Below are 19,995 nucleotides of genomic sequence, written 5' to 3'. Positions count from 1 at the left end.
TCCAAATTTAATGATGCTTCTTGAAATCCAAGGCAAAGCTGACTGATGGGACCAGCTTTTCTGAGGATAGCTCTAGACTCTTCATCTGTTTTCTGTCTGTGTCACCTTTGAGTACTTATGGCTTAAATTCAGGAAGATCAGTTTAGCTAAGTATCCAAAATGGTAGGAAATTCTTTGAATATTTATATTTTCAAAAATTGACTCTAAGTTATTTAAGAACTGTGTTTAACAGGGTATTTTTGTCGCTTAGTATCATAGGTTTAGCAAAATTCATTGTATGTCTAAACAAAGTCTTTTCAAAAGTTCATGACATGTATTTAGTAATAACAAGCTCAGGAATTCCATCAGCATTTTTAAAGTTTGAAGAAGATTCAGAGTCCAAATATGCAAGATTTCCCATAAGAAAATGCCTCTTTCCTTTATTGTTCCCTCCCAAACTGGCATGTTTAAAGGATTAGTTACTCAGCAGTGTTCTGGGTAAAAGATCAGGCTGGTTTGCATTTTTTTTGTAAGGCAGTTCACCCTTCCCCATGACAGAAAAGGACAGTTGTATTTATATGGACAAGAGCTGTAAATCAGAAGTGGAATAGATGCTGGCAGTGGCTCTTAATCATTCCTGGGAGCTGGGATCAGGTATGGCTTGCATTTGTACCATAACTCTAAAAGGCCACAGAGTACTTTCCAAAAACTGAACAATGCACATGTCCATTTTCTGTTGGGTTCATGTGTAGCAGGCTGCAGCCCACTGCTCAAACATCTGTTGAAGGAATGGGCCCATTAAAAGAACACAGAGTCACCGTAGTGTGGTGGTGCATTTTAATTCTGTCCTGCTATTCTTTTTCATGCTTTTTCAACCCTGTGGAAAACCAAGTTCTCCTCCAACTGGCCAGAAGTGTTCACACAAACTTACTTGCCCTGGCATTCACTATGGGTCACCCTGATTTCAGAGAAAATTGCCCAAGTTCTTGTTTCTTAGCATTTTGTTCTAAACCAGTCTTACATAATCTTGGTTTTCTCTAGGGTGCAGGAATGTGGGGAGTTTGGGGTTTGACAGGTTGTTGGCAGGATGGAGGGCTTCAAAGATCTTTTCTTTCTGCTGTTGTTCATCACTGACCTATCAGGCCAGTGGTGCCAGGTAGCTGTGGTAGGCTAACTGCTCTGGAGTAGCCATTGACCACAGCGCTGCTGGAATTTTGTGATAATTCTGTAAAGCCTCACTAGCCCCTAGATCATCCTTCCTTTCCTACTTCTTTTTAAGGAGGAGGTTTTAAGTACGGGCTTGCACATTCTATTGCAAGCCATCATTTTTTCAGAAGCATTTACAGATTTGAGTCACAGTTTTCCCATATCTGGCAGCAAATACCAATATGAGAAAGGAAAAGATATCACTCCCTTGATGATTTTTTTTTTTTTTAACATTACCCCAGCTAGAAATTACTCATTTTCCCAACACAGCCTTGGTCTTCTACCTAGAAAGACACTTCTACCCATGCAGAAAAGGTAAGGGTGCTTTACTTTTGGTTTACTGAAGCGTCTTTTTTTTTTTTTTTTTTTTTTAACTAAATTTTGGAAGATCCAAATATGCATGATGCCTTTCATATCATTATGATAGGGTGCTGAGCACTCACAACTTTCTTGGAAGCTGGTAAGAGCCAAAAGTATTAGGACCTTCTAAAATCAGTCATCTAAGACCTTTTAAACAAAAGTCATCCTTTACTTACACAACATAGAAGATTTCATACAGCTATACAACTGGAAGTGTACATGAAGGTGTATTTCAGTCTCTTGTCTCGCTGGTATTTTATTGTGTAGTATATCCCAAATGTACATCTTCTTTTGGTATTGAACAAATCTCAAGGTGATTAATCTGAAGCACAGTGTTTATAGGTTAGGGAAGTAAATAATGACTTACCAAAGCATGTGTTTCCTGCTGTGGAAGACCGTGAGGATGGGTTGATTTAGCATGGGTATTTGTTTCACTGCTACTTGCCCTAGGGATTCCCAGTCTGTTTTAAAGGTTTGGTCAGGATCAGTGGCCAGACTCACCTGGTGCAACTCCTCCCTTTGGGGATGATGATGAAGGCATATCACAGGATCATTAAGGTGGTAAAAGGCCTCCAAGATCATCAAGTCCAACCTTAATGTCAGTTGGTAATTCCTAGGTTAAAGCTATGGGCACAAAGCAATACTGAAACTCAGATTAGACCTTCCTCAGTCTGATTTGATGGCCACTTACTGTTGGAACCTTCCGAGAAACTCTTGATCCAGCCTTTTCTTTTGGGGAAATGAGACTGAAAACATTGCATCCTTTGCATGCACTTGGCAGCAAGTGGCATTGGTTCTGTGCCGTTGGGAGAGACAGGCTCCCTGGAACCCAGATCTTCAGTGCCTCACATGACGGGACATCAATCCAAACCAGAAATCTGAGGAAGATTGCTGCATGTACCTGTGTAAACAGTCTTCAAATCCCATTGTAATGAGCATTCCTGAGATGATTTCTGAACTCCTTTGTCCCAGTCAGGTGAATTCTCCCTAGGTCACACCCATGCTCTTCACAGAAGGTGGTGGATTAGAGACTGCACCACTGATAGTGTGTTTCTTAGGCCTTGGTGTTGTAGAAGTGTGACTGGAAGAAACATCTGCACATGTCTGGGTTGTACAGGAGTTAATAGAGATAGTGATTTAGACCACCAAATATGGATATTTTATTGTGGCCCTATTGTAACGTTTCATATATTTTATATCTTCTAGTGACTGTACAATCCTGGAACTTGCCTTCTGGCTATGATTTATTTTTCCTGTTAAGTCATTGTTCATCCTTATGAGCTGAGATTATTTTTCTGTGTAAATTTAACATAGGAGCGTTCTTGAACTTGAACACATTTTTAATTTTTAAAAAGCAGCAGCACTCCCTTTGCTCTCCTATGATTATGATACTAAGCAATTATAACTCTTTACCCTTTGGTCTTCACAGCATTCTTGTCAGATTAGTACAGAGAGAGGCTTAAATCAGGACAGTGCCCCTGAACCCCCTCACAAGCTGTGAGCTTTGAAGGGGTTTTTAAGCCTGGATCCAGACACAATCTTGTCTGAACACTGGAAAGCAAGTGCAGAAACGTGCCAGGGAAGCAAGGCTGTGCAGTCATCGATGCAGATGTAATTTTGTTGTTACTGCTAACGCTGAAATCCTAAAGGAACAAAATTTAGTTGGGGAGTCTGTTGAAGGGGAAAGAAAGAAGTCTGCTAGTAGCTGACCTTGGCAGATGTCAGATGAAGGAATGCAAACGACTCTTAGGAAGACTTGGAAGGTCGCTTGGGCAGTCCAAGAGAGGGTAAGCAGGCCTTCCTGGCCACCCAAAATTTGGCATGAAGAGGGAAGCAGGTGCACCTCTGAGTAGATCAGAGGATGTTCACTTGGCCTTTGGAGAATTTCAAAGGAACAGGTACAAGGCAGGTCTCACATCTCAATTCTTCACAGAGGGAAGGTCACAGAAGTTGTGTAACTGTTGTTGCATGGGGTTGCAGTATCAGGATAGTTTTACCTTTCCAGTTGCTACACAAGAAGCTGAGTAATGCTTTCTCTTACCATTTATATTTTCTTATACTTGCCTAAAAGAATGCAATGATAGCCTCTTCATTAAAACAAAACCTGGTATTTCTTAGGTGAAAAGACCTATCCAAAAGATGGATTAGATATACAAGTATTTAATTGTCATTCACATTTTTCTTTTCATGCTACTCGCTTGCTAGTCTCAATTCATCTCTGTCCTGGTTTGCAGTCTACATTTTTCTGCCAACCCCAAAAGCTCCCTAACCTTTGTTACTTCTTATTTGAGCGTCTTTGTGGATTTGCATTTTACTTCTCACTCACTCACCTTTTCTCTTTCTCTCCCTTTGCTATCTACATGTAAGTTCATAATTTTTATTATGGAGGAAGTCCATTTGTATTTGTCCCAAATGTTGAGATCTACTGAAAGGGGGCAGGGGGAGAAACTAAATTGGAGTGAGTCATCATTCTTGGCTCCTTGAAAGCTGGAACCAGCTTCAAAGGAAGTCTCAACTTGGGGGCAGTTGCACAGATGAATCCCAAACCTTTTTACGTCCTTCTCATTCTTTCCTCCTCCTCTCTCCTCATGTAGTCTGAACAGATTTGGCAATTTCAGTTAAGCACGTCTGTGCAGATTTTTAAAATCCATTACATAAGTTTGTTAGTTTAAGACTCTCTTCTTCGACATATGAGCCTAAAATGGCTTTGATTTAAAAATGGAACTTGGCAGGGAATTTGTTCATATGGTAAGATATGTTTTTTTCTTAGTTTGGTTTCATTTATAATATGTTTTAATCATTTTTGGTGTTTTCAAAACAAATGGTGAAATATGGGGTTTTTTCTTCTATTTCTGGCTACCCTCCTCTGAAAGGCCTTACTTCTCTCTGTGTGTTTAATTTGGTGCTTGAAAAAGTCTTTTTAGACAGAGACTGCAAAATGCAGACTTAACATGCCTGTGAGGAGGAAAAATTTAGACATGGATCCTGCTGACGGAACTGTTAATCTCGCAGGTCTTTTCTAATAGCAAGCAGAAGGGTCACTACGTCGGTCTCAGAGTATGTACAAATATAGAAATATTTGTAAGAAAATAAACAAAAAGAAAGGAGGGAAACCAGATGGGACAACACTGTTTCTATATTCCTGATCAGTGCATCATAATTATCTGAGCAATTATAATTTTAAGGAATATTTTTTTTATAGTCTGAGGTGCAGCAAAGTAGATTGCCACCAAGCAAAATTCTTTCTTCCAGTTCCTAGAACAAGGGGAATCTGCATTCCCTGGTTGGCCCAAATATCCTGAATTTTCTGTATTTTCTTACAGAAGTTTTTCCTTGTGATCTTCTTAGTACATACAGTAACCCATAGAAGAGACTTTTTAGCAGGTGGTTCAGACCATGCATCCTGTTAAAATCTGTACAACAGAATTGGGTCCTAATTTTTCAAGTGATCTTGTCTTCATGTGCACAGATCTCAGCTTTACTCGGGATGGGAAAGCAGGATAAAAGTTAAAGTTGTGTTCAGTCTTGGAACCGCAGAGCAAATGGTTTTGAAAGAAATGCAAGGCTGAGTACCTGGTCTTCCAGTTGCACCTAGCTATGTAGGAGACCCCAGCTTGTGTTTATGGCCAGATTGGCTGAAACAAAATACATGTTGCTTTTACAAAGGACAACAGCAGAGAAGAGCCACCCCTTTTTTGAAAACAGACAGGTCCTAGGAAAAAAAAAATCTCCTCTACTCCTCCTCTATGGGAAACCCAGCTGCCATTGCTGACAATTTAGGATGAGAAAGAGGTAGACTCTGCATGACTAAAGCAAAGGAAAGGAGGATCCACTAGAGAAAACTGTGGTAAAGGGGAAAAATTTGCAACTATACTTCATCCTGGTTAAGGCAGATATATGAGATAGAGGGAAGAATCTTTCAGGCTCAGAGATGGGCTTTAGAAGACCAGCCAGAAAAAAGCACACACAAAAATAAGAAAGCAGAAGGCGTGGGTGGTTGTGGGGATTAGTACTGACATATGGAGCCTATCAGCTTGAAGTTACATGTTTAAATCTGACCTAGGTCAATCATGCCCCAAAGTCATTGCTGTTGAGCAGCTGTTGGGTGGCCTCTGTGAAATGACTTAGGGGTTTGAGCCCAGTTTCTAGTGGCAGGTGTCCACATTACACAAACCCATCTGTGATAATTACCTCCCTATATCTGGCAAACTTACCTGAAAGACCAAGTACTAAGGGTTCATCGTGGAGACTGAGCTATCTCATTTTATTGTGGGTGGCCCTTCAGTGAAGGGGCTGAAGAACTTTAGAAAAGTATCATAGGAGAAGACAGCACATTCCCTGCTCTGTCATTCAAGCCAGACCACAAATTTTCAAACCCCTTGGACCTGCAGATTTCACTGGTGCTGCGTTTACTCTTTGAAGTCAGCAGAAAGTATTTCATAACTGGCTGCTTGCACGATGTTGAATATACATCATTTGGTTTCTACTTTCGGATCATAATAATATAAACAGGAAAACTACATTTTGAATTCATTAAGTTCTTCCTCTGCTGTTTATAAAAGATAAAAACTTCTCTCTCCTTTTTTTTTCTTAAGGATTGATTGGTGTCATGTACATACTCGTTCACTTCTGTTTATGCAAGATAATAAGAGTATTAACATGGAGGTGAAATAATGGTGTTTATAGTTCCATCACCACTGTTTATATAAGATAAAAACAGTTTAAAAACCAAAAAAAGGAAAAATAGTGAGAGAACATTTGTTGTTACATACATATATTATTTTTTCCCACTTCTATTTGTAAAGAATGTAAAAGAAAAAGAAAGTATTGCAAGTTGAAGAGGAGTTGCTTCTGTTTATAATATTTCTGTGCTGTTTACCTAAGATAAATTAATTTAGAGTTGATGTAATGAGCAGCTTGGAAGAAGAGAATTGGGGTGAAAGAAGACCTGGTGGGGTTAAGTCTGATACTCTTAGTACCTTGTAATCCTTTCCTTTATTAAGAAACATGAAAGATGCAGACTGAATCTTTCTAGTGGGAATACAATAGCACCGGTGAGGCTGGGGACACACGGCGCTGTCACGGCAGCCAATGCAGTGGCTACCAGAGGGCTTGGAGGCTTTCTCTGGCAGGAGAGCCCTCAGAACAGAAAGGACACTGCAACAGCCTGAAAAGATCTCATGAACGTTAAACCCCCTGGTATCATTGTCCATGGACTTAGTCCAATAATTGTGTGCCTGTATGACTCTGTTTTGTTCTGCTGCTTTGAAGTCTAATCCTAATTCCTTCAGGGAGAAAGGCTTGTAAAATGTCTGCATTTCAGAGAGAGAGGGAAATACTACCTTTGATGCAAGCCCTATTGTCAGTCCCGCTCAGTCCTTCTGAGTCACCCCTGCTCCTATCCTGTGCACGGGCATATTGACAGATGAGAGAAGCTGGCAGATGTGCATATTTCCTTGGGATGAGGCTGATGCTCTGGTTCACAATTGTTGTCAACCAGAAAGGCCTCTTATGCTTAATAAAAGAACAACTGTGTGGACATTAATGCATGCGCAGGCAAAAAGTCCAGGAGTATTCGCTTACTTTTCCAAATGAGTTTGCTCCAGATCCAGTCCCACCCTTTGTGTGTTTGCTTTGGCCAAACATTCAAGCAGACAGGCTTGAAAAATCAGATGTTGGTACACTTTCAGGTAAGGAACTAACAGCATCTCACTTTCACCCTGTAAGTGGTAAGTGCTGTGAGAGATGACTTTTTGCACATGCTTCTCACCCGCCTTGTGCAGGTAAAGGAATCAGCCCAGGAGTTGGCTTGATCTTCTCCAAGTGATGATGGACTAGCATAAGAAAAAACTGAGAGAAAATCTTAACTGTGTCCCTAACCAGGAAGCTATAGAGTACCAGTAAACTTAGAATTGCATAAAAAATGTTTTCTGCCTTCTAAAAGAAGTCACCTCTTCTGTAATTTCATAGTAGCATTTTTTTTCCTCTCTAATCCTGTGTGTACCTAACTCATAATGATGTCTTCATCTCTTCTTCCCAGTTCTTACTTCAGCCCAATAAATGTCTTTACAAGGCAAACCTTTTAAACACATGCATAAGTCCATTTCTGTTAAATGGATCCTGAAGTAAAGGTTGAATTTTAATTATATCCTTGAATCCCATTTCATTCACACATTTGAATTTAAGCATGAGTTTGAGTCCATGGTTTGAGGGTTCAAGGTCTAACATTAATTCTGTCAGGATGCAAAACAGTGCTGTACGTTAGTTGTGTCTTGTGGTCAATTGCACTGCTTGATGACACCTATGCACCCCTGCTCCAAATATCAAGTACTTGAAGCACATTGTGTGTGCTTAGTGAGCAGCGTTGCCCAACACAGATAAAAAAATAGATTTTATTGGGGAAAAAAACTGCAATCTACAGGTGGATTTTCCAAAGGCAGATAAGGGTATTAATTTGCCAGGTAAATGAATCCTTGAAAATTTCTCTCCACTAATTGCCAGCCCTTAGTTCCCTCAGCGCTGACATGGATGCAAAGAGAAGGGAGAGATCTGTCAGCAAGCTGAGAAACAGTTTAAAGGAACTTCAATTAAAAAGTTTTGTTTTTCAGATGAATATATTTTGTCATGGGTACAAAATGACATTTCCTGAAGTGAAGGCCATTGTCATCCCTATCCAGAGCATTCCAACATACAGTAATATGTGTCTTAATTATGGTGTTTCTGTGTCTAAAAAAAGCTCAGAAATTTCACTTTTCAGACTTGTATAATCAAATTGCTCCACCTTGCTATTAGACATGAATGGCAGTCAGTGCTCCAGGGAAGCCTGAAATTGAAAGAGCAGCAGGTGGGGAGCAGTGGGTCAGGATGGGTATGCATTTAGGAGAGCTGTGTGGGGAGTCCAGAAGTAGAATAGCGGGAAGTGCTGTAAATTGGATTGAACACGTTGCTAGTGGACAGGGTGAAAGATTATACAGCATTTGTCTGTGTGACCGTAATGAGCTTTTTTCCCATAAAAGATTTGGGGAGAAAGTACTGTGTATGAATAGGGTCCCTTTAAGAAGCACTTTTAAAAGAGCTCATTTTCGATTCCAATCATGTATATGCCCCAGCAAGACTGTAGCCAGATGCTTGTAGATCTGAAGAAAACAGCCCAACCCTTTTCTTATCATCTACCAGAGATGACAGACTTTAAAAACTCAATAGCACTTTCGATAACTTCTAACAAGAACTGGGACTTGCCTGGCTCCATTTGGCTGGTCAAGGCTGTATTTCTGAAATTTATCCCATGGAGATTTTCAGCAGAACCTTACACTTAGTGTCTAAATTAATTATATTCCTTCCTTTTTCCTTTTTGCCACGACAAAAATGACTCTACACTATATACATTATGCTAAAGTTTTCGTCATGGACACAATCTGTAAAAGGTTTTTCAGCTTCATCATTTTGACCAACTGATTCCATTAAGCCCTTTCCAATGATCATGTTTGTGTGGTGTACATGGGAGATGTTGTTTGCTCACATGGTTTTCCCTTCTTTGAAGCTAGGAAACAGTGGTCATTTCTCTGGTTATGTCTTCCTGTCCCCAGGAAAACATATTTTGAGGGAACACAGTGTAACTCTCTTAGTAAATGAGTTTTCTCTGTGGTATAGTCCTTAACTTTTCTTTAAGGCTCTTTTAGGATAAAGACATGGTCTTAACTCTTAAGTTGGTCTGTTGATAGGTTTGCATTAAAAAAACTCTGAATACATGAGACATTTCTCAGTATTTTTTGCATTGAATAGCAAAACTCTCTAATTTTTCTCAAATACATGGTTTACTCAAAATCCTCCAGTGAAGGCCACCACAGTCTGGTGATACCTCTGCCAGATACCTTGCACTATTGGAGATTTTAAAGGGGTCTGGACAGACACTGGTAGTTCTGGTCCTGCCAGCTAGATGCTGGTGATTAAAACTGGAGCTGATAAATGATAAAGCTGATAATGAAAGAAAAGGATGCTTTATTTTAAAATGCATTCTCTCACAGCTTACTTTCTAAGCGAGTTATTTTAATATCCATTTTTCACAATAAGGAAACCTAAAATTTTGTGGCTAAAGCAGATAGGAGCCTGGAGGGGAATCAGATCCCACAAAACCTGTGTTTGTCTTCAAGAAATGCTTTTTATCTGCCTTTGCTAAAAATGAACATGGTGTAGCACTACCTCTTTATTTCACACTCAGTAAAGCCAGTAGAACATTTTATGCCAACCTCGGTGATGGGCACAGCCACCAGACTTTCTGAGGTAATTGTCAGTGCAGAATAGCATAAACCAAAAATAAACCCAAATAGCCTGCTTTAGCATAAACCCCAAAATCTATCTCAGTATCCTTTCAAGGGTATTGAAGCTTCTCAGATTCACTAATTAATAATTTTAAGAGATTGTTTGTTTGTTTGTTTGTTTTTCAACTGCAAACAATTTAATCTTCCTTCCTTGTCCACGGCATTTCCAGATGCTCGTATTTCTTAAGCTGACAGATTTCTGATCCCCCAGACTGAATTGCTGTGCATCTCAGCTTCCCATGTTACACAAACTTTATCTCCCTCATTTAAAAGAGGCAAAAGCGCTGTCTACATGAACAGACCATTGTTCTGGTTAGGTCATTAAAGTCACTGTAATGCTGACTTTATTTTTTTGTAACAGTTCTGAACAAAATGTTTCCTTTGGAAGGTCTCAGACCTCTATCCTCCCAACTCCTAATCATAGTAATATCCAACCTCAAAGAGTCATTAGTGAAGACTCAAACAATATCCTGTAACAAGTCAGCTATGAAGAAATTGATATAGTTTATCTCTCTGATTCATATTCATATGAAAATAATGGGTTGCAAAATGAAGGTAGCATTGCTCTCATGCTATGCAGTATCCATTGGATCGGGATCTTTCCTCCCCCACCAACCCATCTCCCAAACTAACCCTGAGTATAGCTCTGCAGTCATTTATGAGATAGGGTTCATCTATATAAGGTGACATGTTCTTATACTACAAAGCCATTTCTTTGTATTTCTTCTTAAACTGGCTCACATATAAACCTCTATTTGGTCATGGTAAGCTGTTGCATTTTTAGATAACTGGTAAAATGGTATAATTATTATATTAAATCCAACTCTTAAAGAGGGCTTTGCATTTCTGGACCAAATGGATGCAGTGAACTGTGTAAACTGAGTTTGGATAAGTTCTTGGAGTTGTTTGGTTTTGGTCTCATCTTTGTGAAGTGGATGCTTAGCTTTGCAGGAGAGCTGATAAGTAGCACAAACTATGTCTCACCAGTAAGAGACTGTAAAATCTTGGTGTCTGCTGTTTGGGCTTCAGCAATCAAAAGGATTTTCTTCACAGAAAGGAGCATGCAGGTGGCTTTTCAGGTTTCTGTGAGGATTTTTCTTCTCATTTGATGTGATACAGGTTCCATTAAAAAATGTAAATTCATTTCATAGTTCTGCCTTAGTATTGATCAGCTTCAAGATCAGTTTAGCTTTTCTTCTTTTCTTTTTTCATTCCATAAATTGGGAATAAGGAAAATTACCCCTATAAAGCAAAAGGTGATGTTCAGCTCATTGGGGGTTTGTTTGGGTTTTTTTACAAATAAAACTCCTGAGATTATGTATATTGAATTCCAAAACTTTAAGTAGCATTAGTTGCTCTCTGGGTGAGCTGTATAGATATGGATAAGCTGTACTCTTTTAGGGAAAACTAGGAAGCTTGGAAAATCTGATAAATAATTCAGTCTTTTCCAAAACATACCTCACAGTTCTGTTATAAGTATTATTTCTACTTGTTGACTGGGTCAGCAAATGAAATTACGAGGCTGAGATAGGCCAAAATGTTCAGGAGAGGAAGTTCAGGACTGGAACAAGAGTGTCACTTCTAAACTAAGTCCTACTAGAGAAAGTGCTAGGTACTTGCAGTGTGACTTCTTTTATATTATGCCTGACTTTTCCCTTCAATTACATCTTGCAATAATTTGATTCAATTGACTACTCTCTCTCATCTTCTATCTATATTATCAAATGGATACTCCAGTTAAGATAGAAGAGTTGTTGAAAAATTCCATCTAAGCTGCTCTGCTGTTGCACAACTCAAATTCCCTGCAGCATCTCTTTGGTGGAGAGGGTCAGGGAGGGAGGCATATAAAAGTTAAACTGATTCAAGGATTCAAGAGGGGAGGTGGCTTGAATATATTGGCAGTAAAACCTAGAATTAGGAACAGGTTCCTATAAAACAACATCATGTTTGGTGATAAGAGGGATCAGATTCTGTGGTAAGAGGCTGCATTCTTGACACTTCAGCCACTCATCTCCATATAAAAAAACAATGAAAAGTTTGGTTGCCCTGAAACTCAGCATCACAGAAGTAACAGCGTGCTACAGAATACACTGTTCTTATACCAAATGTGAAATGGAGAGTATTGTTCCCAGAAGTCATTTTAGTGGAGCTTTATAAGGTAGTTTTGATTTATTTTAATAGGCATAAAGTGAGAATAAACAGATGAAAGATAAATTCCAAAGTATTGATTATGGCTTTGTAGGAAAAAAACCACTTGATTCTCCTGGAAATCTCAGAAGAAACACATACTTAACCTGTCTTTGTAGATGCTGTAGGCTTAATACTGCATACAGATGTACAGCTGCATGACCCTGGTGACTTCAGTCTGCAGGGGTTTAAAGGCAAGTGAAATCTTTCTGTAATGCTTTTAGTCTTGTTCCATGTGTTGTGTACTCTCCCAAGAACACAGCTCATGTTCGAAGCTGTACAAATTTTTAAAAATTGAGCACAAGCCATATGCTCTCTTATCTTTCAAGATTTTGCTGCTCTCATTGATGGTTAGATATTCCGTATATCTTGTCAGGTCAAGATATTCCTATAGGTCTTCATAGAGTCAGGTGTGATTTCTTTACGGAGAGGCAGTCAAGAAAACATCCTGACAAGCTTCTTTAAATGATTGTGGCAATGGATCTGACATGCTCACACTTTTCCATAATGATCTTGCTGCCACTTTGCTCCTGATTTAACAAACACCCTCATGGTCAAGTCTTAAACCATGCAGCGCTCACCAAAGAGAGCAAGCTGGATTTATCAAGTCCAGTGTAGCTCCAGCCTAGGGCTTGCCAGGACTCTGCTCATACCCTTTGTGCCCCACCAGCCACGGATGATGCAGACCCCCAGATCCCTGCACAGCCCTCCAGTCTCCTTGCTGCTCAGTGTTCCCAATTAAATTTAGCACTCTAGCCCAACCTGTTCTCCAGATATGGCAGTACTTCTACACTCAGCCAGTGCCCTTTAGTTCTGCTCTGCAGTGCCATCAGGGGAAAATGATATATCAGAGTACTTATGTCCCAAATTGAATGTTGGTCAGATGTCTAAATGAAAGAAATATTATGGAAAGTAAGCACGTCTCACTGTGAAAATAAATTACGTACAGTGAAGTGTCATTCCTCTTGGGACCATGTATGATCCAAAGACACCATTTAGAGAAGTGATCACACCACCAATGGATTTATCAGTTCATGATAAAGGAACATTAATACCCAGAAAGCAAATAATAATTAGCAATAGAAAGCTCCCAACCAGTAACTTAAACTCATTTTTCAGGGTCACTCCCTCACATTAGTAGCTTATTTGTATGTATCACTAGATTGTATAGCAATTATCTCCTTATTAATAACAACTTCACTAATTGCTATTATTAATAAAGATGCATTTAGTTCCTAGTACCTTGCTTTCTCAGTTTAACACTTGGTGTTATCAAATGTCATCTGCCTACATAATTTAGTATTATTTGATTGTATGCATGCAGTCCGGTTTTGGAAGTGCAGAATTCAGGACAGGTACTTGAGAAGGTGCAGGGAAAAGGGACCATGCACTAGGACTGCAGACCTCCAAGCGGGGAAGCAAAGATGCTTCATTGCTTATCCACCTTGCAATAAGGAGATCATGAGTTGATGTGGCTATGGTGTAACACAACAGGTCCAACTTGTGAGCTGCCACTTCAAGCACACTCCCTCAGAACAGAAAATTCACCTATAGGTATAATCAGAGCCAAGACATCATTTTGGAGGTCTGATCCTGAAAGGCAGCCAGAACTTCTAGGTATATATCCTTGTATAGTTCAGTAGATGTGTTTTCTGTTTTCAACTGTTTAAAGTTTCAAAGCTGAATTCTAAGTGCCAAGAGAAACCAACACAAAATATTTTATAAAATGAAAATGCCCAGATTGCTTCTTGACCATAAAGAGAACTCATCTGGTCAACAGCTGACTTCTCTTTTCTCTCTTTTGCAAGAGTGAACAGGGAACAGGCTGTATGCTGGGTGGGAACAACCCAGCCTTAATGCAACCGTTATTTTTCCAGTGCCATCTTTGCTCCTTCACAGTCTCTTGATGGGAGCACACACAGCCACACAATGAGGGAGAAGAGGATCAGGAGCCTGGGAAGGATTACAGACAGGAGCAGGCAGCAGCTGCCACCAAAGCAGTGAAGCTGGCCAGCAGCACAGCCCCCTTGGGCAGTCAGAAAGGGACATTAGGAGTTATTTTGGCAGTGGCTGCCCCTTCCCAGGTATTCTGTTCCCAGAATTAGTCCCCTAACAGTGAGCTCTTTGTCCAGGGTGGTGGTAGGCAGCAGGAGCAGGAGCAGGGCAGTGCTGTGCCTCTGGGAAGTGGTGCTGGGCAGCTCCTTCTGCCAGCGGGCTGAGCTGGAGGCTGCCAACAAAACGCCCTCGTTTCACTCATTGTAACAAATCCCTCAAAGATGTAGTCAGTGCTTAGAGTTACAGAAAGATAAAAGAAGTACTGTTCCAGTCCATCTTTTAAGTCAAGATTCATGCTCAAAATGCTACATTTACATTATAAAACAAGAATATATTTAACCTTTCTTCCTCCTGACTTTTTGCTAGCTTTGCCCTTACCCTGAGCCCCATAAAGCAGCTGCTGCTGAAGCTGTAATGTGCTGTTACTTCCAGAGAACTTTTCTGCTCTTCTTTTAAAGATGTTTTCCTCCAAGGTTTTTGTATAGAGACTTTCCTTGACTGAAGTTCTTCTTAGGGAGCAAGAGACCTCCAATGTATGTTAATTAGAGTTCAGTTTGTAGATGCAAGAGATTACTGTTCTTATTTCATCTGCCTCATTGTTTTACTGAGAACAGCTGTTAGGACTTATTTTGGGCTGAGTTACCTGTGGAATGAGTCAGCTTGATGTCTTTTTGAATTAGCTTACATATACATGAAACTCCAAATTTGGATTGGATTAATTTCTTTTGTCTTATCAAAACATACTATTCAGCCTTCCTGGCAAGCAGAGTGTGCTGAAAAATCTTTTCCATCAAGATTTTTCTTTTGTGTTTCCTAGTTGTGGGTCCATGGAGTTTTCTGGTTTATAAAAGCATTTTTGTGTGTGTGCAATTGTAATGCTTATTTAAAGTCTGTTTTTCCCAGTCCATATATGTTAATGTGGAAAAGTTAAGGCTAAAATTATAGGCATTCTTAATTATAAAAGAAAAATTTAAAGTCTCCTTTTACTACCCTTAACAGCCCAAATTTAACAATGATATTAAATACACTACTGACATTAAATACACTAGTGAAAGAAAATGTAAGCTTGAGCTGTGTCATAATTCCTTTACAGTATGTGTTAAGGTCGACAGCAAGGCATTATATCTTCAAATTTGAGAGAGGAAACAGGAGAAGAAACATTTTCTATTGTCTTTGGTAGACTATAGCTTCTAAACAAACTATGTCTTTGGAAATAAATTTTGATTCAAAATTGTTGTCAAGTCATCACTGCATTCTTCACAGAACCAGAGTTTGGCTGTTTATTTCATTAAAAAGAGCATATGCAGTGGTAGTTGAGTAGATTTTTTTTTCAAATTCTTTCATGATGCATAACAAAAATACATATATGCGTGGCAATGCATACAGACTTGTTAATTCTTTCTTGTGCATAGAAAAACTTCTTGTCCTTTACTAAAGACCATTTTATTTTGATTTTCCAGTATTGCAACCTAAGGGTTTATACATGGCCATATAAGTGGCTCTCAAGCTGTGTTTGCAGTGTCCTCTCCCATATGAGCTTTCTCCTCCCTGTCTGATGTAAAACCATCTCCTCAGTTCAAACCTTTCCAAGCACTAGCTTGACTGAGTGATGTTCATTTCCTGTCTTCCTAAACAGAGTAGCCAGCCCTTGTCCTCACTCTTGTGTGAATGAAGGAGTCCATGAGAACAAAGGCTGGGCTGTGGAGCTTCCTCTTCTGGTGGGAACCCAGAGGTGAAGAAGCAGAGCAAGAAAAGGAATGTGCCATGTTAGCCCTTTGCAAAGACTTGTTTGATTTCAAAAGGAGCAGGATTGGGCCCGTGCATGGATCAAGATCTGCTGAACTGCTTTTTCTTGGATGTGCCTTTGGACCATGTCTGTGCTGTGACACACTGCTGGTGTCACTATCAGTCCCCAGGCAGACACCAAAGTGCAGTGAAGCCTGTTAATACAGGTCACTGAAACTCCAGACATTTTGACTGCTACAGAAGGTGGTCACTTCAAGTAGCATGAGCACAGGGAGAAAAAAAAACAAGGGAGAACTTGAAGGTCATTTTCCTCTCTATATTGCCACATTGCTTTTCCTGATGTGGCCCCTTACCTCACATGTGACATTTTGTGGCTAAGGTGTAGTCAAATTTCTGGTATGCTAACATAACATTCGACTGCCTTCCTCTGCATTCTTGTAATTAACTCCTAATATTAAAGCGGTTTCCATCTCTGGATTCCTCAGCAAGCTGATTGAAAGGCAATTTAATTGCACAGCATTGCCAAGAAACATGTGAGGTGATTGCTGGCTGTAATAGCAAGTAATGTGAAGGTAATAGAAGGTATCACAGGGACTAAGATTTTGCTGGCCATTATCAGAGGTGACTTCAAAAAGCAGATGATAATTAGTATAGATTTCACTGAACCAAGTTTCCATCTGCTGCTAGTCACTGGATTTTGAGCTGCTCTCTTATTAAAAATTTGCATGTATGTTCCTGGATTCTCGATGGAAAGGACACTTAGGGGGAAAGGGTATAAATCAACAAATAACTGTGTAACCTGCAGAAATATAAATCTATGTAGATTAATCCATGTTTCCTAAATTGCATACTAGATTGTAATTCAATCAAAGGGTAGGGGTCCTGTGACATTTATGAACATTTATAGATGGTATGAGTGCTCAGATTAAATGTCAAACCCGGTATTGAGTTTAGAATCATGTATTACTGTTATTCATTAATATATAAAAACAACAATTATATCCACTAAAATCCTCAATTTAATTTTGCTGTAATCTGTCTCAGATGTGTCAGAGATGCAGTGCAGTCTCTTTGCCTCCTCAGATAATTTAAAGGGCTCCACTGAATTTCAGCCCAGTCTGCTCTTTCCCCCAGTATGGCACTGGCTCCATTTGGCCCCCCTTGAATTGAGAAATTCTCTAGTAAATTTTTTTTCTTTCTCTTCCACTGAGATTAAATTTTAGTTTTCATACTGAGCAGGCGTAGAGCACCCAGAAGGGGAGGAGAGGCAAAACTGTGGATCTTAGATACAGTTTACTGAGACTATTACACACGATAATGCTGTACCCCTCACTGCCTCCGTATCAGTAAAGAGTGAAAATGCTTTGAGGCAAAACAGTCATTTTAGGATTATCTAAATTTGTTGTCCGTCCTTCAAGCCTGTTTCTTCCCAGTCTGGGGCTAAAGGACTAACATTGCTCACCTGGCTGTGCTGCATTACATCAGAGAGATCCTAAATCACTTTGCAAAAATGGAGCAGAATCACTGTCCCAATTTACTGCTAAGAAGGCACTTGAAGCAGGTTAACTCAAGCCACTTAGTGAATAAAGTGTAAGAAGCAACTGAATGCCAATTGCAGAAATGACTTTGGCACCTAAGATGTTAGTGCTGTTGAAAGGAAGCAATGCTTAAGCTAACAAAGGTAATATATTTCATCATGGTTTACAGCCAAAATTTTGCTGACTTTCAATGGACTTCAACATGAATGCCTCAGTCACTTTGGAAAATTGTAGTTAGCATCATAATCTATTATCTGCTTATATAATGTAACTCATACCATGGGTTTTCACCATCTTAACTTCCCATAAATAGAAATTCATCAGTGTTTAGGAACCTTATTAAACTCAGAGGGACTAGATTCCTAAATAGCCTTAACATATAGACCTTGCTTGTCTCTTAGTCTTTGTGATTTAAATGGAATTTATTAATGTAGCAAAGAAAGAGAAAAAGAGAAAAATCTAACAGTGAAGCAAGGACAGGTTTAAGATTAGCCCTTGGATGTTCTGTTCAATGGCCAAAACATCTTCCAAGTAATAATGATTAATTAACTCTAGGAATTCAATCTAAAAAAAAAAAAAACAAAAACCAGTAGATTCCATTTGTCCATTCCACCAAACAGAGCCATAGTGGGTTGAAAACAAGCGACGTAATTAGAGACAGGTAACTATTCTGCTTATAACATGGAGACATGGGGAAAATGGTCAGATTTCTTCAACTTCATTTTCTTACGTTGTTATATAATAATATGTCTTGAAGAAATCTACTGTGTTAATCTAATGTAATTAGGTTAAATGTCTCTAGTGGCCAACAGTGCCATATGATAAGAAGTTTCACCCCAGCATTTTAATGGTTTGGGTTCTGCTCATGGTTTCAATTAAGTCAGCATAATTGCACAAGGCAGTGAGAACAGGATTTGGCCCATTTTTCTCCCGCATACGTGTTCTGCAGTTATCTAACCTGGAATGAATCATAGACACATGTTGTTTTTCCAATACTTTACAGGGAAAGTTTTGTTTTCATATATTTTCTTTTGAACAAAACTGATAACCAAGTTTCCGGATCAGGTGCAATAATTTTTAAAAGTACCATGTTTCAGTTCTGGTGATTTTGCCGCATTCGAGTTTGCAGCTTCTAGTACATTGTGCCTGTCTATAATTTAATTACCCTAAAGTTTTAATTAGGCAGGACAATCTTGTTAATTTCTTAGAGCAGATTTGTTGGTAATATTTGTGTAAGTCATTACTCAGCACTTCCATAATCTCAGGCTATAATTTGTAGAATTCTTTGGCATCCATGTTGTCAAAATTGCTTGATTCTTTCCCTTAAGAGACTTTGTTTTATGTTGCTTATAACAGAGCCAAACTCTAACCTCAGCGTAAAATTTTCCATTCTCTGGTTTGTTTTTTGGTTTTTTTTTCCTCTATACTGGATGCCTCCCACTTTTTCTTTTCTTCCTTTTTTTAAACTCTGGGACTCCAAGGCACATTCTTTGGCTCAGACCTCTTGTCACAGGTTCTTTCCTGGTTTGTAGCTCACTGTCCATCTGCCCAACTATTAATATTACACGATTACCAGCCTCTAACAGTGCTTTACTATCATCTATTACAGATGAGTCCACAGACTTCCATGGGTAGGTCTTCAGGAGAAATGTAAGAGAAAAATAAGGGGTACATGCTTAGGAAAGGAGATTTTTCTCCACCAGGAGAACTTCCCTGTTACAGTTCATTAGAATAATGGATTCTTAAAAGCAAGATAGTGACATTCTCTTCACCAGCTTGATCTTGCCCTTCCTTTCATTTTATTTCAGCTTTTCAGTCTGTGCAGAATCCATCCTGTCTTCTGTCTCATGCAAATATTCCTTACATGTGGGAGTAGTCAGCTACTTTAAAGAGAAATTTGCTGTTAAAAGGGCCTCTCTGGGTGGCCTGTCCTAAAAATGCTGTAAGCATCTTGTTTCCTGCCCTGCAGTTTTTAGGATTGTCTGCACTTTTTGCTGTATTTCCTCCACCTCCCTTGCAAGCCAAGCAGTGGATTTGTACAAATGCTTTCTCTCACACTCTCCTCTACCAGGACGATAATTCCCACAAATAGTAGCTACAACTCTGAACGGATTTTCTGCCTGCCTTCCCTCTCTAGCTCTCTCTCTCTCCTGTGACAGCTTCTCTCTTTCCCTTCACTCTCTTAACTCAGGTTTATATTTCTCTGAGTTTTTGTAATGCTTTGTGGAATGACAGAGCTAATCTCACCCTGTAACTAGATAGGAAGCAGAAGTTGAGGGCCATGTCTTAAGTGCTGAAGTACACCACGTGGAGCCGATGGTTGTTTTTCACTGTGCTCCTGGTCCCCTGATAGCAATCTTCTGGAGAGCACTGTCTGGCCTGACTACCCAATTTTTTTTTTTTTTCAGTTTGGCAAAGAGAAGGGGAGACAGGACTGATTTGTAGTATTTGAACATTTGGGGAGCATCTGCCTTTGTTTTCTGTGTCCAACAGGAGTGTGTCTTCTTGTTACAATTCAGAGCATCAGGCTTTGATTAATTTTGTTTATTGCTTCATCCCAGGTTATTATGTTTTGGAAATAAATATGGAAATAAATATGTTGGCAG

At 39.4% G+C, this 19,995-nt stretch overlaps 1 protein-coding gene across 47 annotated transcripts in view; it reads left to right on the top strand.

Moving 5' to 3' along the window:
• ZBTB20 (zinc finger and BTB domain containing 20) overlaps positions 1-19,995 on the top strand; it is a 471,634-nt gene that overhangs the window by 335,636 nt on the left and 116,003 nt on the right. The window lies entirely within an intron of this gene.

Source organism: Lonchura striata, chromosome 2 (genome assembly GCF_046129695.1).
Source record: "Lonchura striata isolate bLonStr1 chromosome 2, bLonStr1.mat, whole genome shotgun sequence".
In the NCBI taxonomy this organism is placed as follows: domain Eukaryota; kingdom Metazoa; phylum Chordata; class Aves; order Passeriformes; family Estrildidae; genus Lonchura; species Lonchura striata.
The sequence above is the reverse complement of the archived record's forward strand: the minus strand, read 5'-3'. Positions and strand labels throughout refer to the sequence as shown.